The 27,937-nt window shown below is 40.8% G+C and overlaps 2 long non-coding RNA genes across 3 annotated transcripts; both read right to left on the bottom strand.

Annotated features, from left to right (window-relative positions):
* Window positions 1–6: 6 nt before the first annotated feature.
* Window positions 7–5,355, bottom strand: LOC107310837. Of its 2 annotated transcripts, XR_001553753.2 has the most exons (4): window positions 4,205–5,355; window positions 3,954–4,051; window positions 1,786–1,966; window positions 7–519 (listed from the first exon to the last, which is right to left on the bottom strand). It is a non-coding gene; the product is annotated as an uncharacterized LOC107310837 (long non-coding RNA). The 2 variants fall into 2 exon arrangements; XR_004306826.1 differs by lacking the exon at window positions 1,786–1,966.
* A 6,733-nt stretch (window positions 5,356–12,088) lies between these two features.
* Window positions 12,089–26,789, bottom strand: LOC116653267. The gene is made up of 6 exons (XR_004306836.1): window positions 26,577–26,789; window positions 23,233–23,328; window positions 20,149–20,238; window positions 17,546–18,625; window positions 15,580–15,711; window positions 12,089–12,241 (listed from the first exon to the last, which is right to left on the bottom strand). It is a non-coding gene; the product is annotated as an uncharacterized LOC116653267 (long non-coding RNA).
* Window positions 26,790–27,937: the final 1,148 nt, after the last annotated feature.

The raw sequence follows: 27,937 nt of genomic DNA, 5'->3' as shown, positions 1-27,937 counted from the left end.
GAATTCCCCCCTGATATCTAACCTAAATCTTCCCTTCCTCAACTTAAAACCATTTCCCCTCTTTCTGCCATTATCTACCCTTGTAAAGAGTTGGCACCCCTTCTGGATGTTATATACCAATACCTACACAAAGCAAGAGACTTTGTGGGAAGGAGATTTACCTCAGTCAAACAAGAGAGAAGTTGCCGCTGAGAGATGAAGTAACAACCTGAAGGTCACTCAATGAACTAGTGGCACTGTCAGGACAAGAATGGAGCCAACTGGTTCCCTTACCCACTCCTAGTAAACTCATCACAGTTGATTCAGGTGAGCTACATACACAGGGAAGCTGGCTTGTATCCAAGTTAGCTGTTAAACTATTTCATGCACTCAAGTAGAACCAACAAGCTCTCATCTTCACTGGGGCATTGAAACTATCTTCCTTTCTTCCTTCCTTCTCTGTGGCTCCAGTAGCTGCAGGGAAAACAGGGACCACAAGACAGGGGGAAGATTTTGCCTTCCATAGTCATGACACAGGACCTGGAGAAAAAAAGAAAGATACTTTAAGGAATCCAACTAGTCACAACTAGATTTCTGCTTTTGGGCTGATGAAACTTAAAACACCTTCCAAGCTGTTTTACACTGTCAGAGGTAGCCCTTGTCCTGTGCTGGTCCTCAAATTATAACCTAGGTTAAGAGAAATTCCTTCTTATGTGGATGAACAAATGGAAACACTACACTAGGGTTTGTGGCACAGCGGGGGAAAGCAGCAGCACATTCTGAAGAGCAGAAGTCCTATAGACCTGGTTGAGCCTTGACAAACCCCAGGCAGAGAGTAGCAGAAGGAAAATCAAAAGGCTCTTTGGAAAGATTCTTCCCCACTGAGAAAATATTTTCTGGAATATTTTGCTATGAAGCCCACTTTCTGTGATCCTATTTATAACTCACAAGTCTCCATAACAAACAAGCTCCTTAGAGGAAAGCGAGTGTGATTTGAATAGTGCTGTATATCACAGTTCCACGTTCCCAGTCTGGCTATGATTTATAACGAAAGCACAGCATCATGGATCAACTCATGAGGGGCATTCTGCAGCAAACAATATTGAATAAGTTAAAGTTTTCTTATGTACATGAAGGGCATTTTTCTTGAAAGTTAAAGAGAAAAGGGCTTCAGGCTCACATCCTACTAGACTAAGTATCAGGTTTTCCCTGTGTTTTCAGTATAGTTTCTGATTAAGAGTTCCTCCTCTAGCATCCTTAGAACAAGGCACTTTACCCACTTGTACCCATTAATACAAAAGCTGGGATAAGAAGAAAGAATGTAATTCACTAACAGAAAAAAAAAAAAAATGAAAAAAAAAAACCAACCAACCAAACAAACAAAAAACCCAACAACAAGGATTCAAACAGTTTGGAAATGACAGAATGAAACATTTTGACTATTCGCTGTCAGTGAAAGAAGGAAACAAACACAACAACCAAGATGGGAGTTTCCCATAGACAGCAGAGGGTCAGCTCAGGTTGAAGTCATGCTGGTAAGAATGAGCCCTGAGCAGAGCAGCCAGCAGCTCCTTTGGTGTGAAGGGGCAGTGAGGAGGCAGATGTGCACTCCTGTGACTGCTCCCCTAAACCTGAGGCACAAACAGCTGCATCACTATTTATGGTGAACACAGAGGGGACAGACAAACTGCCTATTTGGAAAGAACAAATGCAGCATGTGGCCCATTCTTAACAGACACTGCAGCTATAGGACATGGTGAGGATGATGATACACCCAGATGATAGAATGAGGCCTGTTTTTCTTACCAATGTAAATGCACGAGCAGTGGAAAGAGCAGGGTTCAGAAAATCAGGGGCTGCCTTCTCCCCGCACAGTGTTGCCTAGTGATCGGAATTATGCTATTTTCATCCCTCTCTGGTCCCATTAAACTTCTATTATTTTCTTGTCCATGGCCTGGCTGTTACCACCATCTGCTCGTCTGGGTGCCTGTCACAAGGAGAAATGTACCGTGGGGTTGCCTATTTCAGAATTTTTTTCTAAATGTTGATTTTCTAAGGGGAAATTCAAGTGTCCTGACTGGATAGAGTGCTTCCCCAGTGCTGCAGACACTGACAGGGTTAATGAAGCCCTGCTTGTTTCCTACTGGTCCTCAGCAACTTATTTTGGGTATCACAGTGAAACACCTATTTCTCCTTAATGGAGAAGGCCAGCTGGCTGAATCAGGACAGTGAGCTCCAATAAGGAGCCAGACAAGTAAACTACAGGCTGTCCAGTTTAAGCTACCACCCAACAAAAGGAGTTTTGAAAGTCTCTTGCCTGTGTGCATTTTCTCTGTAGAGACGAAACTAGCTTTGTTAAGAAGCTGAGCACATGCTGAGCTTCCACTTGATGGCTTTGCAAGTTTGTACCCAGCTGGGAACTGTTTTTCCATTCCCAAAAGATGAAGTTTACATGATTACAAATGACGTTATTTACAGTCTCATATGTGGAAGAAAAAGCAGAATGCATAAGCAGTTTGGACAGGTGAAGAAATGGCCCCATGTGCTTTTCATCATCCTTGTCTTGTTGTCCTCATGTGCCAAACTCATGTCTAGGCACCACCAGGATCTGAGGAAGAAAGCAAAAGCTTCCATGGTCTCATATACATCTTGTTACAGCTCTCAGTTCCTAGAAGAAGCTCGTGCCATTGCAAACCCCAGAACTAAAAGGACCAGCACAGTCATTCTGGAACCTACGCAATATGGTAACGCTCTGTTCTTCTTAAGAGACTACTGACTCAGTTTAGATGGGTGCACAGGCAACCAGTGCCTCTTGAGATTTCCTATACATGGGTCTAGCAGCTATGAGCCATCATCTTCAAGACATAGATGCTCTTCTCCAAACAAAGCAGCTGTAGGAGACAGCAGGATCCACTGGTATGCTTTAAGTGCACATGTGCAGAGCCAGGCAGCTGACTCTTGCTTCATTTTTCAATGGAATATAGAATAATTAGAATTATGGAATAGTCTGGATTGTAAGGGACCTTAAAGTCTATCCAGCTCCAACCCCTGCCATGGGCAGGGCAGCCCCCACCAGCTCAGGCTGCCCAGGGCTCATCCAACCTGGCCTTGAGCACCTAGGTACCTCAGCATGGTCCTTTCCTAAATATCCTTGGTTTTGGTGTATCGCTTATTCGCCCATGGATCCACAGCCATCTGAGCCTGGACCTGCTCTTTCCCCTTTAAGAACTTCCCTCACCGAAGAATGTAGCGATACATTCTAGCTCTTTGAAAGAGTTATTAGGATTTGCTAGGAATAACATTTCTTGCTCTAACATGACTAAATATTAAATAAACTACAGGGACTCCTTATGTTGTTGTTGACATAATGGGCATTAATTGAAGTTACAACAGACTTTGCTGTTTTCCCAGTCTGCAATTCTACTACCATAACTAGTGCTCAGTCAAGCTTTTCTAACTTATTTTCCTCCTCAAAAAGAAACAAAAAACCAACCCTGCTTTAATTGAAGAATTATTATACATTGTTTACTTTAACATGAAGGCATATGAGAAAAACATAAAATAAAGGCTCGTTCCTCAAAATGAGTGTTATAAAACAAAACAATTAAAAAAATATCCCTTCCATTTACTTGGCTCACAGATGATCTCATTTGTATTGCAGACACAGATTTACCCTGTTCAGATCAAATTTCTATGAATAGAAGAAAAAGAAAAAAAAAAAACAACCAAAAACCTGTAACTGTGATAAACACCCACAATTATAGCACTTGATTTTCTCTTCCATAATTCAGCACAGCTACAGCTGGTAAACTCTCTCTTCTCAGGAGAGAAAGACGTAATGCTGGAATTTTTGCACAAGGGTTTGCAGGGTATACGGTGTACTTCTCTGACTCATTCCATGCTGCCAATGGTGCCCTCAGCAGACACTGCCAGTCGTACAGAGATGTCATGCAGGGCTGTAATGCAATACTCACCATAACCACGGGTTGCTGGGAACAGATTGTGGATCTTGCCTTACTGGTGAGCGGGTTACTTGAAGTCTGTTGCTGTTTTTGCCCGCTGCTAATTGTTTCTGTTCAGTAAATAAATAATAGACTTCAGAAAGATACATTTAAAAATAAATACATAAATTTAAGTGTAGCAAATACTTAGGTGTCTTGAAATTACAAGTGAGAGAAATATACACAAATCAGCCACCCTTTAATAAGTACTTTGTGCAGCTTACCACTCCCAGGTGAGAGAAGCATTAGAAGCAGAAAACCTGCAGACATTCCCTCTGCAAGCTTTCTCTTCCTGAGAGGAACTGGGCAAATTGTCCTGCAGAGGACAGGAGACAGTGCTCACTGCATCACTCCATGCTGGTGTGCTCAGCTCCTGGTGAGGGAAGGGCTGTGCTGTGGGGCAGGAAACCATTCTGCTCCTTCTGCAGGGCAAAGAAAAAGCACAGGGCAGACAGTAAGAACAACAAATGGGAAGAGGTGGATCTGTGGAGTCAGGAGTGGTGGTTCAGAGGGCAGAGAAACCAGCACTGTGACAGGAGGGATAACTCTTGGAGAGAGTCATCATAGCTGTAGAGGGATGGGCTGGGTAGAAGAGAGTGGGAAAGAAAGAAAGTTGAAAATAAACAAGTGAGCAATGGTCACAGTGGCAGAAAGCAGAAACCATTTGCAGTATCAACCAGCCAAAAAATGGTTTACCAATCCTATCCACCCTATTTATTCATGAGATTCCTGAGTATCATTTACTAGCATTTTTCTGAAAGCAATGAGAACACCTAGGGAATAAAACCCAGGGTTTTCTTCCCTTCTTTCTTGTATCTACATGATGAAATAGACAGTGCACATTTCAGGGAGGGGGGTTTACTATAACAGAATAAATGAGCATTCTATACAAAGTGTTCGCCGTCATCGCAATTCTCATTTTCATGATGAGCTGTACACTACGATTCTGGCCCCCATCAGTTTGTTGTGAAAGGAAGTCTGCACATTTTAATTAAATCTGTGATAACAAATTTAGGATCCTGGCTGGGGCCATATTTGTATGAAAATTGTCTGTGGTCATTCAGTCCACAGTTGGAGTCAAGGCTTTCTCCTTTTCATGTGAAATTTGAATAACTTGACTTGAAACGATTTGAAATAATTTCCATTTCTCATAATGAGGAAGGAGCTGCAATAATGAAAATGATCATTAATATTTTAATTGAAGATTAAAAATAAAATAGTCTTCAGATTTCTCTTGCACTTTGTTAAAAGTCCCCCATACTGTAACAGTATTGTAATTTATAGCAATGTATTGTAGATTCACATATTTGCTATTCATAAAATTCATTGATGCCTTTTCTCAAAGGTGCTTTACAAAGGATTTAGAAACATCTTTAATCTTAGAAAATAACATTGCTGTCTGTGATTAAATATCTCTACAGCGTAGCTGTAAAGATACTCTCACACATCATAAAACCAAAATCAGGATATAGCATGATAGTAATGCAAAGCTTTTTCTTAGACTGTCCATTTCTACTGGCAATAATATTTTATTCACTACCCTTCGGACTGCCAGATCACTACTTTTTGTTACACTCCTTACCCAAACACAGAGCCCTTCAGAGCAGCTCATTTCACAACAGCCAGAGGTGATGCTGGAATCTACCTACCTTGCATCAACATTTCATACTTTGAGCTTTAGTCCAAGTGTTCCTATGTCCTTTTAGTCCAAACCTTGAGTTTAAAATAAAATGAATTTTCTTTAGTGGGAATCTGAATAATCAGCCTGAAATAATACCTTCTTAATGCTTTTTTTCTGTTACCTGTCTGTAAGCTTTGTAAGTACTGGAATAAAACATGTTTGCATCTGATGCAAAGTCTAAAATAGTGATTCACAGAATGTAGAACTTTATTCAGGACACTAAGGAGAACATAACACCAATGAAATATATCCTGCTGCTGTTACACAGCTCCTGCCCTAATATCCTACAAGGACTGCAGGAAGCTCAAAGAGTTCCTGAATCATTCTAAAACATTTTGCTTTTAGTGCTGTTTAATACTTCACATACAGTCAGAATACTGTAAAAACAAAACTATTCCAGTATTCAAAAATAAAATAAAATAAAATAAAAAAATAAAAATGGAAGGACAGAAAGTTGGTTTCATCTTTTAAATTGATATTCTTCCTCAGTACTATACTAAGGAATGTTCAATTTTTCATCATTACTGTAGTCCAACAGGATATTTATCTTCTGCTTTCTGAGAACACCCAGAGATGAAATCCTCTCTGACCAGGAGATACAGGGAGCAGACCAGGAACTCTTGTCAGCAGAGCCATTTCCACAGTGCTCTTACTGAGGACAACAATATACAACTTAGAAGCCACATACATTAATGCATGCTCTCTATGGAAATTTTCTGGCTACCAGAAGTTCAGGTCTAATAATTACAGAATGCTTTTAATACTAATTAATTTTATTTGCAGAGAAGTGAGGTGCTGATGTACACCAATTAAAGTTTTTACAAAAGCACAATTATATTCCTTCCAAAACCTAGCATTGCAGAGTAGATACTGGCCTCAGTAGGAGCTATGACCACATAACTGGGGACTAAAAGCTGCTTGATCTCTTCATGCAACACCCAGAGGAGGGTCCACATCCAGCTCTTACACGCGCACATGCTTGGCAGTTGCAACTCTCCCAAGAGAAGCATGATGATCCAACCTGAGCCTTGCTGCTGTATGCAAGCAAGAAATATAATTATATGTCAAGAGGGCACATGGGCATTCTTTGGAAATGAAGAGCTTTTTATCTGAAAGAGAAAACAAGCAACACAGAAGGGAATTTTGGGCATCAGCTTTCACCTTCCCACAATGATCAAAAGGCTCCACCCAGAAGAATAATCATATCTAACCTCCTAGGGCCTAACAAGCCGCTTCTTATCACAGTCAGTGGATGCCGACTGCTTTGCTTCATTCCTCACCTCAGCAAAGAAACCAGCTCAGCTTTTAATCAGTTTGCAACCAGGAAGAAACATTGGAGAAGCAGGTACTGGGCTCTCCTCCCTTTATTTGTGCCCACTGCCTCTCCCTCCTGTCTCAATTCCCCTTGCCCTGCTCCTCATCTGCCACAATGCAGCCTTATCTTGATGAGGCAGAGCAGCTACTCCCTCCAGATACTCGGCCAGCGCCAATAAGCTGGCAGGTGGGGAAGGAATAAAGGTACAGTTACAGAACAAAGAAGTAAATGCCTCTTTCAGAGACTGAACACATCACCTTCGCCACCCTAAGGTCAGAAAATACCAAGTTGTTCTGGAACTTTCCTCTGTGTGAAGGTGCAATTAGGCTGGTTAATCGTAAAATGCCTTCAGCAGCTGTCATCTCCTTTTTTACATTATCCTTAAAACTTTTCAAACGGCAGGCACACATGCCGTGAGAAATAATAGCATGTATACACAGTCCTATAACAAGCAATACACCTGCTTTGTCCACTTCATTTTTACAGGTTTTTGTGTGTTTTCTTTTTTCTCTTTCTGAAATGGAATGAACACCCATCACGCCACAGCTTAAATGCTGCAGTGAAATGTTCTTTTTCTCTCCTTCCCTCCACATTATTCATTTTTTGTTGTTTGTTTTTTTTTTAAAGCCAAAGGTGTGCAGCATGCTAATGGTAAACAAAGTGTATTGTCCCTTGGGAAACTCAGCATAACCCCGGCACAGCACTGTTTCTCCTCTCAGGGCACAGTCTTTGTACTCCCAGCACAGTTGCTCCCTGCCATTGAGTGCTGCTGATGCCACAGGTTAATTAACACAGGGGATGGAGTTAGAACCTGCATAAATAAGAAATACAACTGTATCTGAAAATCAATTTTGAAGCCCAGTAAGAGCAGTAGGAACGAGACAAGCAAGGAGCCCTCAGCCCAAGGCATCTAGAAACATCAGCAAGAGAAGCACGCTTTAAGACAATGCAGTTTCCATGCTGAAATGTTTGTTCTCAACCATTTCTCCTTAGTTTAATGGGGACAGGTAGGGACAGACTATAGATTGCAGGAAAGGAGAAGCTTTGGGAACTCTGTGCTGGCAGGGGTGTCCTATCTGTGGTCTTACCCCAAAAGTGAAAGACAAATAGCAACTCCCTCTAAGAAACTGCTTTTAGTACCATTGCTCTCCAGTGGGTGCCCACAGTGCTCGGGATGGGAAATACTGACTGACTGTGAAGGATGGTTCAGGCCCCTTCACCAGCTCAAACCAAAAAGAATGCGAAGAGGATCACTAAATGCAAAGATGCACCAGAGATGGCAGACCAGGGATTGTCTGATCATGCCTTTTCATCCTTAAAAAAAAAACCAGGGGGGATGAAAACTATGAGAAAATCATGAGGACAATAATTATTGCGGGTACAATTCTGCATCTGTTGCTCATTCTAAGGCCTGCCCTGGCATCATGAAGGTTGGCTCTGCCTTCCTCTGCCCAAAACCCTTCCTCCCTAGTTAAAAGCAATCTGTTTCCAGAGAGAAATGTTATTTCCAATTCCACAAGTGCTGCTTAAAGCAAAGGTCACCATTAGTTCTGGATGTGCTAATGCACTGTACATATAATAGTTCTGTATCAACAGTATATTTCAGAAGATGAGGCCATTATATTTATCCCAGCTAGGATTCTTAGCAGCTTTTTCAAACATGTTTTCATTAGCTGGTGGAAGCCACTATATATTTTAACAAAAGGCTCTAAGGATTTCATCCTAGAGTTTCCAAGGTGGTTTTATTTTATGATTTTACTTTCAGCCTATATATATTATTTGAAATTTAAAGTTTGGAGCTCCAGCAGTATAAATGTTTCCGTGACAGAAAGAAATTAAAAATATAAGTACCAGCATGCGCTGTTGGAAAGAAAAATTGAAGGTCAGATAACATTGGACAGCCAGAGCTCCCACATGATTGAATAGGGGTATAGGTAACTCAGCTCCAGACTCTGGCATGAACTGCTCAAACAACAGAAAACTCTCTGCAGTGCACAAAGGAAAGTAACTACTCACTGAATATTAGGGCTAGGGTAACATACTAGCTCTCTCTGAAAGTAATGCCTCCTCTTTACTGCCACAAAGATTACAATACATATGAAGAGCACAATAACACTATTTGATAGAGTAAATGCTCAGCTACAAAACACTATTTCTTAACACAGTCACCATCCTAAGCTGTGTATTTTCATTGCTGATGAGCAAGAGGCCTGCATGCCATACTCATTCAAATCTGCATGAGTGCAAGTGATGCTGTCACTGTCTGCATTGCTGAAAAGCATCACCCACCACTTCACTATGCTCTCATCCATTGTTGCATCTTTCATAAACATTCAGCAAGTGTTGATGAATGTCAACAGATGCCTTTTCTTCTGCATGGAGGAGCCCAATTCAACCCCTTTGCTCCATGCTCAGTTCTGTGTCAGACACCATTCTGTCATACTGCCCACCCTGCTGTCACGTGGCAATAAAACACAATGGAATACTGCTGGAAAGATTCAACCCCTTCTTCCATACCACCATCATGGGCCAATATAATAAAATGAGAGGCATTACTTTCAGAGCGGCCCTCATTGGGTACATGCATATGTTCACTCGCAGTTAACTGACAGACACAATGCACTATTTAGCAGCTGGCATTTTTTGTAATAATCTTAAAGCAGTTAAGCCATTTATAAGGTGTTCCTTTTACTGAACAGGTTTTCATTGAAAAAGTAGATAACAGGAAATAACATGCAACAGAAATGAAGCTTAATATTTCAAAGCCCTTGAGACTCTGATTAGGCCATTGCACTCTGTACATAATCTCTTACTAAACTAAATTGATGGCGCTTTGTCGGAATAAAAATAACACTGAGATTTTATATCTGGAAAAAGCAGGACTCTATGAGCTCCCTAGTGTGCAAGCAAGAAAAAGGAAATATCTTATTTAACTAACAAAGGAATGAGATAGGGATGAAACACATGAATGTTAAAATAGACCAAAAATTGATTGGCTCAACATTTGTACTCTAGCTGTAAATTTTCTGAGCTGACTGCACTTTCTGGGCAGATGAATAATTACATGCTTCTTGCTCTGGAGTCTTTAGGCTGCACTCAGTTACTGAAATATAAATTTCAAGTAAATCTATTGATGTTATTGATGTTGCCATAGAGTTATGCCAGCTTCACCGAGGGCAGAATATGATGCCTTGTTTACAAAATTAAACTCTGAAAGGTACATCTGTGTGTGCATTTTGATTTGCCAATAAAATAATTTTATGGAGCTAAATTTATGCAAATACTCAAAATTTAAATCCAAAGGAGACCTTCCAGTCTTGTATTCATTAAAGATTATGCACCGTTTTACAAGACGGTACTCAAAAACACAATATAGATTACAATTAAAAAGAAGAAATTCACAGAGGTTTCATATTTCACAAAGTCTTTAGCAGACTGTTCCCTGAGGAACAGGGAAAATATATGTCCGTCATCATCTTTGTCCAACTAACTCAACCAATATTAATCAACTTCTCCACTGAGCGGCTGGGGGAAGAAGACACCATCACCGAGAGAAAGCAGGTGGTTCGCCAAAGGCCAAATGTAGCGCACAGAGAGGAATGCTGTCCTTCTTCACTATTCCCCTGATGGAATCCAGCCCCTTCTTTGGAGTTTCAACATTGTACCGGGGAAGCAGGAAAAAACCCACATTGATATGGAATAATTTCTGCCTAAAGTGTCGAGGCATTTGTTTACTTCTTCAGGTAAACTTACACCTGAATTAAAACAGCTTCTTCTGTTTTATTTTCAGTCACTAAAGGCAGAACACTTTAAAAAGGACCACTGCTTCTTTTCCTTGCATGGAAAAATGCAGCGCTACAGGTGAGGTGTTTGGGGAATGCATTCCAGGATACAGAAACCACATCAGTCTCCCAATATGAGGATCATACATAGGCTTTCACACAACTTATATGCTTAAACCAATCCTGCTAAAAAAAATACAAAAAAAAAAAACCACCAAAAAACAACCTTGAGGGATGGCTGGATATGAAGGAATTCATTTTTAAACAAGGCATTTGGGAAAAGTGGTGAAGGAAGAAACACAGTTCATTTTTTATCAAAGAAACAAGACATCAATTCCACAATGAATATATCCACAAGTTGTCATTTGTTTCCTTAAAAAATAAATAAATAAAATTGAATAATTCTCTCTAGCTTGCCTTGACAGCCCTGCAGTACTCCTGCAGGCTGAAGAACCACACTCTTGCTAACAGCAGGAGCTATCACACAGAGGGTGGTGACACACTGGAACAGGTTGCCCAAGGAGGCTGTGGATGCCCCATCCCTGGAGGCATTCAAGGCCAGGCTGGATGTGGTTCTGGGCAGCCTGGTCTGCTGGTTGGTGACCCTGCTCATAGCAGGGGGGTTGGAACTGGATGATCATTGTGGTCCTTTTCAACCCAGGCCATTCCATGATTCAATGATTCTATACAGTTGCCAAGAAGCCAGCATTACTAACATGTTGGAGTAGTGAAAATAATAAGTAACGCCTATCTGCCCATGCTACCAACCCTTGTGCTTCCTAGCTTTGAAGAATCACTCTGCATGGATTAAATTAAATAATATTTATGCAAAGAAATCTACTGAAGTGCATGTCTTGTAACTCACACCCAATTCCTACAGCTTTTCCGTGCTGTCCAGTACTAGAAGACAACCACAGAAATCACTTCAAACCCACTTGCAGAGAGCTACAGCTACCTCAGCTAGAGCAACCCCCAGACAAAGCACTACTAGCCAAATGGATTTTAATAGGACAGAGAATACAATAAGTCTTCAGGGCAGACTGCAGGCATCAGACAAGGCCTAAATTCACCAGCACTGTGCCCAGCCAGAAGAATGGTGATACCCAGAGCATGACTTGTGAGACAGCCAGTGCTATGCACAAAGCACCTTCTGCAGCACTGTCAGACATGACCAGGGGAATACTGTATAAATAAATACATATTTAGTAACACGTGTATATGCTACGCTATACAGTCTTTTTGTTAATTTGAAATATGAGTATTCATGAGCTGAATTTCTAATTTGAATTAGTATCAGTCAGACTGGAAGTTGCTCTTTACACATTAAAAAAACAAAACAAAACAAAACAACTAAGATAATCCTTACGAACCTCCTGACCACGTTCTATCCGTTTCCACCCAGCATCTTTCCTCGCAGGGCTCCTTTGCAATGAGTGCAGCCAAGCGATACACGTGTAAGGAAAGCCAGAATCTTATCTTTTTCCTGAGAAAAGATGAAACCATAAGACATGGATATTAAAAAACAAAAAGCAACAAGAACAAAAAAACAAACAGAATAAACAGATACTCACTAAAACTGGAAGAAAAACTGTAGATAGAATTTCATCATTTTACACTTGCTTTCAGTCCAGTGCAACTCTGATGTCACTGTCTGTACAACATAAAGCGTCCTTTCCATGTATCAGAGCTATGGTTCTTCAAACAGGAGTGAAAACCTTCTCTAATTCTGAGCACAATAGAATTTTCCATTTCGAATGACTATACAAGAAGTATCTGAGTCATTTTAGAGAATGCTTTTGAAGAAAAAATGGGATAAATAAGTCATCAATCCTGCCTCACAGATGAGAAATCACATGGAGTATCCAGGAAAAAAGAGGGTTTTCATGCTTCAGTGCTTCTCCCTCAGCACAGCACTGTGTTTATGGAGAATTGATCAGCTGAAAAGAAACAGGATGCAATACTATTGATATTTGTAGAGCACAAAGGCTTGAAAAACCCTGATTTTTGGACTAGGACACTTGCTGCTTGTAGATATCCCATTGAGGAAGATACCTTTGCCACATCAGTGCGCTGTGAAACAACCAGATGCACTTTTGTGACAAATAGCATATAGGAATATCAGGCTCCCGGATGCTTTGTAGTACTTATATATCTTACATCCCCAAGCTGAAGCATGGAAGGCTTTGCTGAGCTTTAGGAGATGCACTTGCTCAGCCTCCCGTGCTGTTGTGCTAGGAGCCAGCTAGATGGTGCTCATGGGTGGGAGCCGGTGTCCGAAGGCTGCTCTGAGATTCTTTTCTGGTCTTTTCCCCACCTCCGTCATCCTTCACGATCCAAGCAAATTGTCACAGATGGAAAATTAGGACTGGGAGGACGGGGACAGAGAAGGAAAGGAAACCGTGCATCTCAGATAGAGTGCAAGCAGAGAGCCTTACAGAGACGTACTGGATCTGGAAGGCTGGAATGCCTGTAAGAAGCTGGGACTAGTTTGATGGTATTCCCACCTGGCAGCCTGAGAAGAGCACATAGCTGACAACTTGGGAAGGAAGCACATTGTTGGAGAGACCTGACACTGTACAAGTTGTATTTCTTGTGCTGGACAGCAGCTCAAAGCCATAAGCTGCACAGTGATCTGTGTCTTTATTGGTGTTTGAAGTTAGAATTAGCTTTTTTGGTCTGTGAAGTTTCCTAACTGTACCAGATCAATTGCCTACTGCAGCTAGTAATATTTAAAAACACATAGCTCTAACTCACAGTAAGCATAAGAATAATCAAAGTACTCAGGGACCATAGTCAAAGATTTTGTTGTGGACACAGCGCTCGGGGATCTGCTGAGTGGCAGAATACTTATTAATTCTTAAATCTGAAGATCCCACTTGGTCCCCTGGGCTGATAGCTTGTATGAAAATTTCATTTCAGAGTGACAAGCCCGTATATGCACAGGAATGGTTTTCTAAATAAAACTCGATCATTTTTTATTCATCTTATGTCTAAAATGCCCAGAGGCATAGCTCCATAAAAGTTTTAAACTTTAAACAAAAGCTCCTTTTAAGTTGCAGGGAAACAAAACATTGTGAAAGCAAGAGTTTATATTATTTATTGTGATGCTTACTTAGTGAGAGAAGCTGATGAGTTAATTCTCTGTGGAAATGCTGAATTACATTATGAAGAGAAACCCAATTAATTAAGGATCATTTCCTATTGATTTCACCATGCTACAGAGCAGACTCAAAGTAGCTGATATACTTTTTGGCACTATGTAAGATATAAATGATTAATAACAATATACTTAGGCCACCTACTGCTGTCCCGATGACCTATAATTCTCACTGAGGAAACTCTTTTTAGGCTTTGAAGCAAATGCAACAGGAGACACAATGATTCTTGAAAGAGCAAGCACAGGAAAAGCCTGGAAGTACACAGAGGCACAATGCATACTCCAGATCAAGAGGACGGTCAAATGAACAGATATGAAAAATGGATGAAACTGGAAATAGGCACATTTTTTTTTCCAATTCAAATGGGAAAATACCTCATTTCATGCCTTAAGGTGAGAATCATCTACTCTGTACAGCACAAATACTGACTACATTCAAGAAATGTACTAAGGCTACACTTCAAGAACAGATTCACCAAGAAAATTTATTAAGAGCAAAAATCAAGCCCTGGAAACCTGTGTTTGACAGCTTAGATCAGCACACTGCATAGTGATGAAGCACCAGGGCATGTGCTCTCTCCTTACGCGTGCTTATCTATCCTGGATACCAGCTGGATTTCCACACTGCAGTGTTCAGCCCTTCATGGCCCTACTGCCAACAGTCTCTCCATATAAAGCAGCAAAGCAATCTGTTCTGTTACCCAACCTCCTATAAGGCTGTGATGAGATTTGGAGTGAAGTTCTGGCTCACTTCAAAGTTGCACAGATAAAGATTATTGCAGAAAGACAGGTGTGTTTAACTCAGTCTGGAAAAACAGATGTATATTTTATTCAGTCTGGAAAATACAGCAGATATTCCATGCATTGCCACAGTACTCCATTATGAAATTCAGAAAGTTTACTATTCCTTTGGTACAACCATGTTTATTTATAAAGAACGTACACAAAATTGTATTCCTGAGAGGAAAAAAAAGGAGAAACAAGTTGTCTGTCTACAGTCTCCAGATTTCTACTAGTGAGACTAATGCCTGGAGGTATGCTGCCTCTGCATCCTCCCAGAGCTCATTTCTCCCAGCCTTGTCTCGGTCAGTTGCCTCTTTCTTGACTGCTTTCTGCCCCTGAAGTCCATACAGCAGTATCAAATCTATGCCCTAGCTTCTGTGTTTGTACTGACTCACAGTATGACTACTGGGCCATAAAGTTTCAATTTTTGCTCAAGGTTGCAAGGCTAACTAATTACTGGCTACTACAGCAGCTTCTCTTTGTGTGCTCAGCGCTTACACTGAATTACATTTTCTCTTCACTTAGCCTAAAGAAATGACAGATAGTACACCCATGAACTTTAGCCATGTTCAGAACTCAGAGTGACTGTCAATATCCCACAGAATGGAAATAATAACATGGAAAATAAAACATGGATCTTCACTCTGACACTATGGAATTTGGGCAAATAACTCAAGCTGAGTCTTCAGTTCTGATAAACAGTACCTATCAAGGTATCTAGCTTAAAAGATGTGTAAGTACATTCATTATCTGCAGGAGAGGGTAAAACTCTACTCTGTGGATGTGGCAGGGAGAGGTTGCTGGAAGCAGCTCTTGTTATATCTGTGGTCAACATGCACCCGGAGCAAGAGAATAGGATGACTGCAATCAGTCTGACTCACCAGGAGAGCATCCATCCTCCTAGGCATGAGGTCTCCTCCTTAAGTGCAGCTGCATTAGCAGAGCTCCAGCTCTTCTTGGCCAGGCAGCAGTTCTTTTGGTGGGGCTAGAAGCAATCGGTCTGGTTTGAAAGCCTGGAGAAAAGTGAGAAAGAAGGGGACAACTGGGAAACTCTCAAAGTCTTTGACTTGTGCTCATTAACCACCTCCACTCAGAGCTTAGTCACAGCAGGAGGACATGGAAAAAATCACAGAAAATGGCCTTTCCATTTCTCCCTCTGGCTAACATTTGGGTTTGCTCACAGAGAAATGTGAAGAAGGGTTTGACTTGGTGAGGCTATTCTTCAGCCTCAGGAATGAAAGGGCTCAAGGAAGTGACCAAATTCAGTAAAAAGAAAAAAAGAAGAAGAAAGAAATAAGCATTTTAAATGCTTACCAAGAGCGCTGACAGACAGAGACGAACTACTCAGCATTGCATAGTGAAAGGATAAGTGGTAGTGATGGTGTTACAGAGAGGGCAAATTATGAGTGGAGCTAAATCGAAATCTTCAACATGAAAATGGCCAAACAGAGTAAGCACCCAGGAAGGCGGAGGATCTCAGTTCTTGAGGATTTCTAAAAATCTTTATTTTAACTGCAAACCAGGGCTCACAGCAAGTCAAACTAAAAGCTCAAATTGAAGTTGAGACAATTTATATTGGAAAGCTGTAGATGCGTATCGCATTCCTGCTGCCACTGACAATTTTGACACAAAGAAGTCAAGCAAAGAACATTTTTAACCACGCAGTTAAGAGTCTATCATACGCCTGACTACTGACCTCCAGGGCAGAAAGACAGATCTTAGAACAACTAGATGTTCCTGCAGTTTATATTTTGTTATGGTTCTTTCCAACTAGCAATAAACAAACAAACAACAACAAAACCACAAAGTGCATACTATTGGAGAGACACAACAGGAGCTCACTCCACTGAAAACAAGACAGAAAACTCACTGCTGCCTTGCAATTACTTAACTCCCTCCATACCTCATGCACTGGTTAGCACAGAGAGAGCACAGCGTGAATGTGGAAATGCTATGAGATGCATTTGCCCATACCTGGAAAGGGTCCTGAGAGAAGGTGCAGTGTGCACAGCATCCTTTCTCAGCCATAATGCACATTTTTACATTAATTTCTGCCCAGTGAGCACCGGCTGCCCGCTGTGGTGCTCTGCCTGCATGACCCCGTGTTAGGGCAGGTAGGTAAAGGACAGACAGCAATAACCCCTCAATCCAGCCCATTGCGCGCTGGCTGCAGAGAAGAGCAGCACAGTGATAAAGAACAAATCAGAGATGCTGATAAAAGAGTGGGGGTAGGAAATAATCTCCTGAATGTAAATTCATAATCAGAATTATTTGTATTATCGTTAGCTTATTAACTGCATTAATAAGCAATGCAAATAAATGCAACTATCAAAATAGTCTTGAAATTCAGCACATAAGTGTCTCTGCTCAAGGTTTTGCTTAATAATTCATTGTACTCAGAGGTTCAGAGTAACTTCCAACAGAAAAATAACAAGAGACCAACAAAAAAATCCCCAAACAGAGAACACCACTGTGCATGCTGTGAACTCCCATTCCTGTAGAGTCTTTAATGTTTTGGAACATAATATATAGCAGACACAGTATTTTATGAAGTTTCTTCACACTTCTGCTTTATTTAACATGTGCTCCTGTTGAGCTGACTTCTTGTTAGAGTGAACCTCAAATATTTGTGGAAGAAACAAAACCTCATGGTAGCAGAAGAGACAATGTGACTGCAGAGTACGATGGTCGGCACTACAGGGTATGCACTTCAAAGACACATCCACTCCATTGAGCCTCTGTGCCCACTGAGACCAAGCTCTGAAGTGAGGGCTTCATGCCCCAACTGCAGGAAGTACTTCTGCAAACTGTGGCTGAGGTTCATCAAACCATGGGCAAAAATGGTACCTTCATAATATTCACATGAGAGCCTGCCCTGCTAAGGCTTCATTTGTGATACCACTGGCTGTAGGGATGCACTTCCTTCTTTTTGCTTTTCAGATCTGTGCAATTGTCCATCTGCTAGAAAAAAACGTTAGGGAAAAAAGTAAGTGAAGTTGGAAATACTTTTCTTAAATCTCAGCACAACCACAACTATTTTCTTCATTGTAAATAATGTTACCATCAGTTTATCATTTTCCATGAGAGATGCAAATTTCAAATCGCTTGAAGATGGTTTCAGCTTTTTCCAACAGTATCATTTGAGTACAAAGCAGCATTAACATGGGAAAGAATGGAAAAATAGAACGGTGGTTTAACTGGTTTCATTTTATTAGCACATTGCTGCCCACACTGATCCTTTTCATTCATTAACAAACAGTAAAGCAGGTTTTTAAGCAGGAGGAAAGCAGAAAATATACATATTTGGAAATTTTAATACTTTGGGTAGTTGAAAATTTTCAGAGGAAATTAATTTTTACACAAGTAAATTAACTTCTGTTCTAATTCCTACTCTAGGAAGTGTTTGCATTTGGTGGATAAGATCTGATTTCTTTTTGACTGCTAAGTATAAAAGCGTGGAAATGAAAACGGATAAGCCAAAACATAAAAGGGAGTTATTCTTTAAGTTATTGCAACACCTCAGCAAATGGTATTTCCAATAGCTTGTGTTCTTTTTCCATCTACAGGCACACAGTGAGCTTCCCAGCTGAACACTGCCCAGTAGAAAATGAGCTCCACGCTGCAGGAGCTCCAGTCTATGCCATCCTACAGAACATCCACATACCAAAGCCAGAACTCTGAGGTGCTATGGAAACATTTTTGATGAAAATGGCTGATTTTCAGGCTCAAGTTCTGTTTAATTCTATTGATTTAGAGAAACTGGAAAACAAACAAAACTGAAAGAGAAACAAAATAAGAACAATGGCAAAAAAAAAGAAAAAGAAAAATCATTTTCTCACCATAACAGTCTTACAGAGCTGAAGTCACTTGTCACTTCTTTGATATAGAACTGAGACCCCCCCATAGGTGAGGAGACATCACACATACCTGGAAAAGATGCACAGAAGTTATTACACAGAACAGCTGCCATGGACCAGCCCTGCATCATTCAGCTTGGTAGGGTTCAGCAGTTCCCTGACACTCAGCCATCCCCACAGCATCTGCTTCCAGGAGGAAGATGGAGTACTGAGGTACATTATGACAAGAGGAGCACCCACGTGGTAACTACACCAATTTGGCTCACAGCCCAAAGGTTTACATCAATGACAGTTCCCATGTTGTGAAAGACGTGTTGTGAAAGATAGGTGCAAAAAGACCTTTTGAAAAGAATGCCTCACTGCAGCCACTCTTACCAAGCACAAAGTGTAATTTACAGTGCATTCAGTGTTTTGCTCCTTTTAATTTAAATTGTCTCAAACCCTTACCCCTGAAGAAGATAGGCAATTTGTCAAACTGCATTTTATACAGGCCACTTTAAATGTGACTTGGAAAGTGCTGCAGCATTTAGTCTAAACACCAGCACACTGGTGGGGACTTGGATCCAAATCCAGATTCAGCAATGTGGCATGACCTTATTTCCACATGGCAACACAGTGCTGCTCCTCCGGGGCACAGGTGATGTGTTTATCACCTGTCTCTGCCTATTCAAGTTAACACTTTTTAACAGTGGATGTAATCTTCAGTAAAACTGAGCTTTTACAAATTGCTTTTAATGTGAATCGCGCTTAACTTGTCTAGCTGTCTCTTCTAAAGCTTATGTTTTCCCTAAAGCTGTTTAAATTCAGAATACCTACACACTAAGTGAGCTTGGATAAGTGAGCAGGTTATCAGCATCTCTGGGATGGAGGGTGCAGGACTCTGCAACGCTGTCTGAGTGACGTAAACATGCCTGATTTACATTGTATGGGAGAGGCTGGAGGAGCTCCAGCAGGTGTTGGGGATGAGAGTGTCAGATGATGTTTCCAGACCTCTCCCAACAGCTCAAGGTGACACGACACTGCCACAAAATGAGTTTGGGTCACTGCATTAATTTCCACTGCTCTCTGCAAGCATGTGACACTGTATGATGACAAATTTGGAAGGACTTCACTTCAATAACTTTATATATTTTTTTTAAATGTACCAATTGCATGCTGTAGTCAAGAGTCAAGCTACATTAAGGCAGTAAATCTGACAAACTAAAGGGATTTATAAATTGACTGTTATATGACTTTTCAGAACAGAGAATAGCAGGCTCATTGCTTTTAAGCCACCAAACCATTGTTGCATACCAGTGCCAGTGTTGAATTTTGCCTGGTATTTCAGAAGTCCCCCAGAGTAACAGACCTTTCCATCTCCTAAGGATTTTGCAAACTGTTCAAGTCTGTACTTCATTATTTTTACCTGCTGACATTGGTTCATTTCTAACTGAATTCTATTTTACTACAATAAATCTATTGCTATTTTCCATTATTTCCAAACAGGAGTAGTTTTCTTCCTTGTGTCACCAGTGGATGAATCAAAGGCTAGTCTACATTTGTTTTGTCTCCCCGCTGCACCACAAAGATTTGCATGAAGCACCTTCAACTTACCTACATGGGAATGGCTTGTGTTCCACTAATGTACACTCAACTAAGAAATGGTGAGGCACCATGGAGTCATTTTAAAAAATCCAAATATACCTGTAAACAAAAAAAAAAAAAGCATATTTTATGTTACCAATTTCAACCTCTCACACTGGCAACTAAACATCAAGAATTTTCTGGAAACTGGAGAGAACAAAATCCTTGGAGGACATACAGAACTGCACAAAGGTGGTAATTTTCAGTGAGCAACATGTTTTCTGGTCCTACAGTCATGTGTCTTCTCAAATGCTGTTCCCAGCCATACCAACACAGTGTTTGCTATGGGCATGACTGTTAGATCTGCCTAACAGTAAGAGTACCCAACACTTTCCATTTTAAACACTCTTTCAGCAGCTAATGACTTTGCCAAAGTTTCATCAATTGGATAGAAATGTTCTATGCCACTTTCTGCCTCAAGTTAATTAGTTGTGCTGAGTACAGAATACAAACATAACACCGTGCTCACACAGAGTTTTGCCCAGATTAGAAGAAATCGTAAGTGACGCCTCGAAAACGTTCAAGTTATTCATGTCATGCTTTGATGAAGGGGTTTGATATATAAAAGGTGGTAGTGTTTATATTAAATATTGCTGTTGTTGGAAAAATTAGTATCAGATCAACCATATTAAATCTTTTGTATGTTGAGGCCCAGCAGTGGACTACGGTGACTTGGGAGGGGAGATCTCATCTTGTGCTGTGCTTAGATTTTGTCTGGACTGGCACGATGGGGAGGAGAAGAAGAAGAAAACTGTCAGTAGTAACAAAACAGATGGACAGGCTGATACAGAAGACATGGGAGCATTTGAGGTTAACAGCTGGGTAAAGAGAGAATCAAGAAGAGTGGAAGATAAGGGGTGAGACAAGTTAAGTTGCCATCAGGGAGACAGAGATCGGGAAAGAGATCGAAAACAGGAATGAGCTTGATAACTAGTGGCAAATGAATGGTGGAGGTGGGAGCCTGGAGCTCCTGTACAATGCACTGAACTCCTTGCTTCCAGATGCTAGTGGCTGTGTTAGGGTCAGAGGATAGGAGAAAAAAGCAAGCAAGCTCTCCCCACATCTTCCCTCTCCAGCCAAATGCCTACAATTTCTTAAGAAATAGCTTGCATTATGGAAACTTCGGTGTTGCTCAGATACTGGAGGTGGATCACCAAGAGGGAAGGACTGGTGAGAGTGTTTTGAGGTGTGGGAAGAAGGAAGTTGCTAAAAGAAGAGACTAATTTGAGCTCCTAAATGTCTCAGTACTTGCTCATGCATATTCCCAGTACAGGGATGAGACAGAAATCACTGCATATCCAGACCTGACAGCAGCTTGAAACCTGAATGTTACATTATTTTTTCTTCTTAGTGAGGTGTCAGGAGAGTGTACAAGATTTTTAGGATGGGACTCCACTGCTGGAGCTGTGATTTGAGCATTGGGAATAATGTTCCTGCATGTGCTCATGTTTCTGGTTACACAGGAATAAGCAGGTGCTTAAGTCCTTTATCCTCTCAGGACAAGTGATCACAGCTAAAACTGTCAAAGCCTCGAGTGCAACTGGTTAGTACCTAGACAGCATATCTGACCAAATATGGCAAATAGGGAAAGAAAAGCCATAACCTGCTAAAACATAATAATTTTCTTCATCTCCCCCACCCATTTCATCCACTTCAAGGAGCAAGGGAATAAATCAAGTCACCATCCAGAGGGTAATGGCAGGCTAAAGAAAGGCTCCTAGGTCCTGTGCAGGCAAGCTTTGGTACAAATCATAGCTTTTGCTCAGCTCTGGCAGCCAAAACCTCATCTCAGTAATCTATACCCTGGCTGTGGACTTCTCTGCTCTAATTATTCTGCTAGCATCTCTCCTCACAGCCTGGAACAGACTTTGTAAGGGCTGAGGCCACTGGAACGGGGAAGATTTATGGAGCCAGTCAACCTTGGCTTCCCTCTGCAGAACCTTCATTAAGAATGAAAAGACTCTTCTGAATCTTAGGGGGAAGTTTCCCTCTGCACCGAGGATTACTCATTCTTCCTGGTGCACTGAAGTTGAAGGATTAAGTAACTTTCCCCAAATATAGAATGTATCACCCCCAGTCACACAGACACGTACACACTGCTGCCTTCTTAAGTGAAGCATCTAAGGAGGAAAATGAGATTAAAAATTTAGGAGTAATAATGAGATCAAGTTAAATTCACACCATTTCGCCGCCTATGCACAATCTATGTCGTTAGAAAGGATTAATTTCTTGTTGCAATTTCTAATCTCATTATACCTTTTGTCACAAGAATGATTTATCAGAATTTCAATACTTAATGCTATACTTTTTTGAAATACTGTATTATGTTCTTACACAGTACCTTCATTTGACTTTTCCAGTATTCTGTATTTTCATTAGCTGGTATCCACTCGCTCATACAGCACTACTCAGCATGGCCATAAATAGAAAGACCAGCCAACCAAGTCGCACAATATTGAAAAGGTCAAAGTAGTATACTACATTACTGTAATTTAGAGAATACTGTTGGCAAAGTATTAAAACTTTGACACCTTATTTATGTGACATCTTAAGTAATGAAAATAGAAGGCATTGGAAAATGATTGCATTACTACCAGCAATCATTGGGAGACTGAGGAATTACAAACCCCTCAATGTTGTTATCTTTATGGCTTCATATAAATTAATGTTATTCTTTAAGTACTGCACCTTTTATGGTGAAGTCTGTAGTCTGTTCAGCACTTCTGATATTGTTTTAACTATAAATGTATAAGGAGGTCTTAAGGAATACTCATAACTATTTTTGAGTCGTAGTCCTTTTCTTTCAGCTAACCAAGAAATACAGGTAGGGCAATAATAATGAAACAAGGAAAATATAGCTAGAGAGTCTTATTACTGACTACTTCTCCCCCACTCCTATTCCTGCATCCAGATCATTTGTTAAAAAGACATTGAATAGGACTTCCATGTATGCTCGGAAGAAGTGATGTGTCCTGATAACTGTATGATCCCCCACCTCTTTTCTTGCACCCCAGGGTTCCTCAGACAACAGAGACACACTGCAGAAAAACTTACAAAGCAGCAGTTAGTTCCTTAGGCTCCTCTGAAGATGACTTCATCATCAGTCCCTGTATCCAGTGCTATCTGATGTTCCGAAAGCCTCTGGCTAATCTGAAAGTCAAAAGACACTGTGTCAAGTCATCTCCAGACATGCAATTTTCCCCAAAGAACATGGAAGTACAGCCTTATTCCTATATGCTAGAAAAAATCACAGAGCAGAAAGCAGATGTTCTTTTGATTGTCTACAGGAAGAAAGAAGGAACAGTGTGCAAGAGGCAAGGTGAGAGAGCATCACCTAGGCTTTTTGAGATAGCTGCAGGAGAACTGAGGCTTAGTATGCAGTCCATAGAGCTCACATCACAGTGTGCTCAAACCCCTGCTGAACCCTTGGGCAAAAGCATGCACCCAGAAGCCAATGGGACATGTAAGATGTTCTGCAGGGAGGTCCCAACAGGGACAGCGGGAGAATCAGGGGCAACTTGTACCTCGTCAATACACATTTAATTTGATCCTGGCATTAAGGAGTTCTGTAGTATTGGGGTGTCAATTACATTTCAGCAAACTTCATTTATGAAACTGCTATTAGCTTAATAGATAATTGACATAAGCTCAGCTATATTAAACCAACAGTAATCAGTGATCTAATTCATATTACTCTCATTGTCTCCACTGGTGGGATACCCATTTGCTAGGGAGCAGGGAGGCCAAAAGAAGCCATTTATTCTGAAGACTACTCATTAACCCTAGTTTGAAAAAGCCTATTGCAATAATGCACTGCAAGATTTCCTAGCACAGTCATAAGAAACTGACCTGGCATCATTCTCCCACAGAGACACTGTTAGAACTGAGTGCCCAGGCTACAGCAAGGCTGCAGTGTCTGCAGGCAGTACGGCTGAACAGTCATGTGTAATCTACCAATAATAGGTGACTACAGGGCAGAAAAAGAGCCTTTGTCTTCCATTTTTGTACGTGAGGTTTGAAAGGTTATTTTGTTATCTATTTTTTTGCTTTCGAGTTGAGGGCGCTGGGTAAAAAGCAGCAGACAAAACCATATGTTGGACCTTGTCTGCATAAAAATGATGTCTTACTAGAAGCCAAGAAAGTTCTTTCCCAGATGGTCGCGCTTCCAATACAGATGCTATTATTCCAGTGCTGTGGTTGTGCTCACTGCTGACTGGTTTAATCAAGGAAGCGGTTGTGCTCCGTCTGAGTTATATAATCACCAGCCCGGCTAGGAAACTGAGACTATATGCTTAATTTGACTGAAAGTCAATCGGCAAGACAATATATCAACTTCCAAGAGGGCAATTTAAAAAAAAAAAAAAAAAAAAAGAACTACAAATTGGCCTTTATCAGCAAAGGTCACCCAGGAGCAAGGGAGTAGCAGAGCAGCACATTTCCCAGCTGATCCGTGCCTCCTGCTGACTCCCACCCTGAGCTGGTGCCTTGGCATCATGCTGGCAAGGCTGCAGGCCCCCCAGCACAGCAGGTGGCTGTGGGCGGCACGCTGCACCGTCCTCCCACACTAAACAGATTTGCTGGCACTGGGGGCGGAGAAAGCGAGCTCCACCTGAACAAACTGAACCCCCTTGCTTTTGGGATGATGGCTGGAGGGATGGAGTGAGTGCCTTATGGAATTTTGATTTCAATTTTGTAACATATGGAAATTCGTCTGCAAGAAGAGTGCGAAATATTTAGAAACAGTTGGAAAGGCTGTCATTGAAATTTATCCTGGTTATGTCTAAACATGGAAAAGGACAACAGAAACCAACGTTAACTTAAGAAAAATGTAAAGAGAACTGACTATGCAACAAGCAGAAGGCTTATTTCTTTTTAAGTATAAACAATCTGGTGAGGAGGAAGAAAGGCAGAGCTATAAAAATAAGTGAAAGCAAGGAAAAAATAATGAGGGTAAAAAGAATAATACCATGCATCAGTTTGCAGAGATTTTTTTCTCCCGTTCAGCAGTGTGCAAATATAACTTTCTTAAGGGAAAAACCAGACAAAATATTTCTGTTCCAAAATGTCATAATGGAGAATAGCATAAAAGGAAGATGTGCTGGGGGAAGAGGATAACCTTTAGCTTTGGACAAGCTTTCTGAAACACCTTCCTTGGGAGGCTGATCTATCTAGCTGCCTTGCTCAGTCTGTGGAGAGAGACGTTATCCTCCACAGGGCAATTCAAAATTCAGGAATGCAGGTGGATGCAATAATGATAAAACTATGAATCATAAAACATAGGTCATTTTCTTGCATTGGCTCATGACATTTAGTGGTTTGGAGAGTGTGAGAACACATCACCCGTTTTTGATGCCTCTTCCTTTTTTCCTGTTCATTAAGAGTACCACTGAGCATTAAAACGCTGCATTCTCATGAACTCTTTGCGTTATTTTCCTCTCCTCAGGACCGTAATGTTTGCCCTCCCTCCAGTGCCACGGGCAGTGGCAGGCAATGGGAGCTGGTTTTGTCCATGGATATTCTTCCCTACCTCTGTCTTCTGCTGCTGGAGAGGACCTAGCCACGGGGAGCAATCCTTTACCCAGGACAACATCTCATTTACACCTGCAACTGGAGCATCCTTCGTATAGCAAAGCAAAATTACTTTGTTCCTATGTTAACCTGTAGAAAGGCCATATTATAGAGGAAGTGGAAACAGTGTGGAGGCAACCTAACAAAATATTTGAAATTCCAAGATTGGCAATGACTATAATCAAGGGTAAAGACAGAAATAGAGAACGTAATTGCTTCTAATTTGAACACAGCATTTACTCACTACTCATAGATGCCAAATAGGCAAGAATATCCAGATTTCTTTTGAAATGAGTTTATCTTTGAATAACTGGCTTAGCAGATTGACAGAACAAGTCATATAAGATACTTGGATGTGTAGCACACGACTGAAACACAAAGTCAGGAGAAGCTGTTATTACAGTTATTACTGTACTAAGTTGCTGAATCTAACACAGCATAACACCAGTGCAAAGCCTGAGTTACTCTTCCACCATGGTAATCTGGAGAGGCAGAGCAACACAAATTGCCCTCTTTTTCCTTGAAAATCAAGTACCCTAAGAATATGTATATACCCATATTTTGGAAAAATCATAGGATTCTTTCATTTTCCTTTCTTTCCACATATCTGAAAATACCAATTTCTCCTCCTTTTGCTTCACTTATCTATAGGACTCAGACAAAGGTGCAGTTAAGCTTTGGAAAACAACTCATTGTGTTTATTCACTTTAATCTTATTACTTAAATTTTTGTTGTGCAATTGCTTAGAAAATACTACTTGAAAAAAGTATTGTGTTAATGCTCACATTCCTGAACATATATGTATAAGTAATCCATTAACCAACTTATACCTTTGAATTTCAGCAGATAACTTCTTTTCAAATCCAAATGCCCAAATTTGCTGGTTACTCATAATGCATTCTGGCAGAAGACAGGAGCCATATCACATATTGTATTTTGCCACCTGCTGCAATACAAATTGTCAGTAAATGTTCACGAGCAGTGTGCAAACCACGGTCTATTGTTGGTAGAAGCTTCCTTGATAAAACTTCAGTGTTGCTTAGAAATTTCTGCAAAAATAAGTTGAAGAATTTGAATCAATAACACATCGGCTCTCTGCAAATATTGGGCAGGTTTTATGGATCTCTGAAAAAGCAAATAGGAAAAGCAGAAATATTGGCTGAATAATACATGCTTTGTAGTATATTACCTCAATTTCTCAAATCTCCCTGACTCCCAATAAAGCAAGTAAATCCAGTATTGAAGAAACGTGGTATTGCCTGGATTTCATTGCACACGAGCTGACGCGCCATCTTAAGTCAGGCACCCTGTGATACACAAGCAAAATGTACCCGACGAGGATCCCAGCAGGAAGGATGGTAACATAACAAACACATTTGGACAGCAGAGTATGGACCATAAGCAAAACTATGCGAGGCTAGAGCTGGAAGGAGAAAAACCAAAGAAATATGGATTTGAATTAAAATAAGAGCGCAGCCCTGCATCATGATGATGCAATCGCATGTAATGACTTTCCAATTTGCTCATATGCTGGATATTTGAACAATCTCATGCTGTTTTCCTTCCAGCCTTCCCATATTCTCTTGCTGCCTTCCTCTCATTGTACCTTCTTTTTTGAAGTCACTTGTGACATGTATTGCTGCATGCATGAATAAGGGCCACAGTGCTAACTGCACACTGAAAGAAGGAATCTCCTCTAAGTCTCAACCAGTGGACAACAAATAGAGAAGGGCAACAGTTTTACTTTGCAAGTAAGTATTCCCTGTGAGGTGCTTTCCCCCTCTTTCCATAGGTTAAATATACTTGTTCTTTGCATGAAACCCATCAGCTAAAATATACAATACGCTCAATAGGACCATATAGTTGGAACACATTAGAACCACATTAATGTGTCTTTCCACACAGTGACATGTTAATAGGGCAAAGAGCTATTAGGACCAAGCTGTCAGACATATACAATAGCTGAGTGGCTGGGTCAGCATGAACATTCATTGTACTATATAATTCATAAGAGAATATCATTAATGTATGGTGATGCAAGTAGACAAAAATGAAACCAACATTTAACCATAATTTTCAGCCTTTCTTCCAACTTCTTTTTTACCCTTCCAACTACTAAGCACTTAGAAGTTGCCAACATTGTGTTCTCATTTATACAACATTTGAGCACATGTGCAAGGTTTGAGTACAT

Source organism: Coturnix japonica, chromosome 3 (genome assembly GCF_001577835.2).
Source record: "Coturnix japonica isolate 7356 chromosome 3, Coturnix japonica 2.1, whole genome shotgun sequence".
In the NCBI taxonomy this organism is placed as follows: Eukaryota; Metazoa; Chordata; class Aves; order Galliformes; family Phasianidae; genus Coturnix; species Coturnix japonica.
This window is presented reverse-complemented; position numbering and strand designations above follow the sequence as displayed.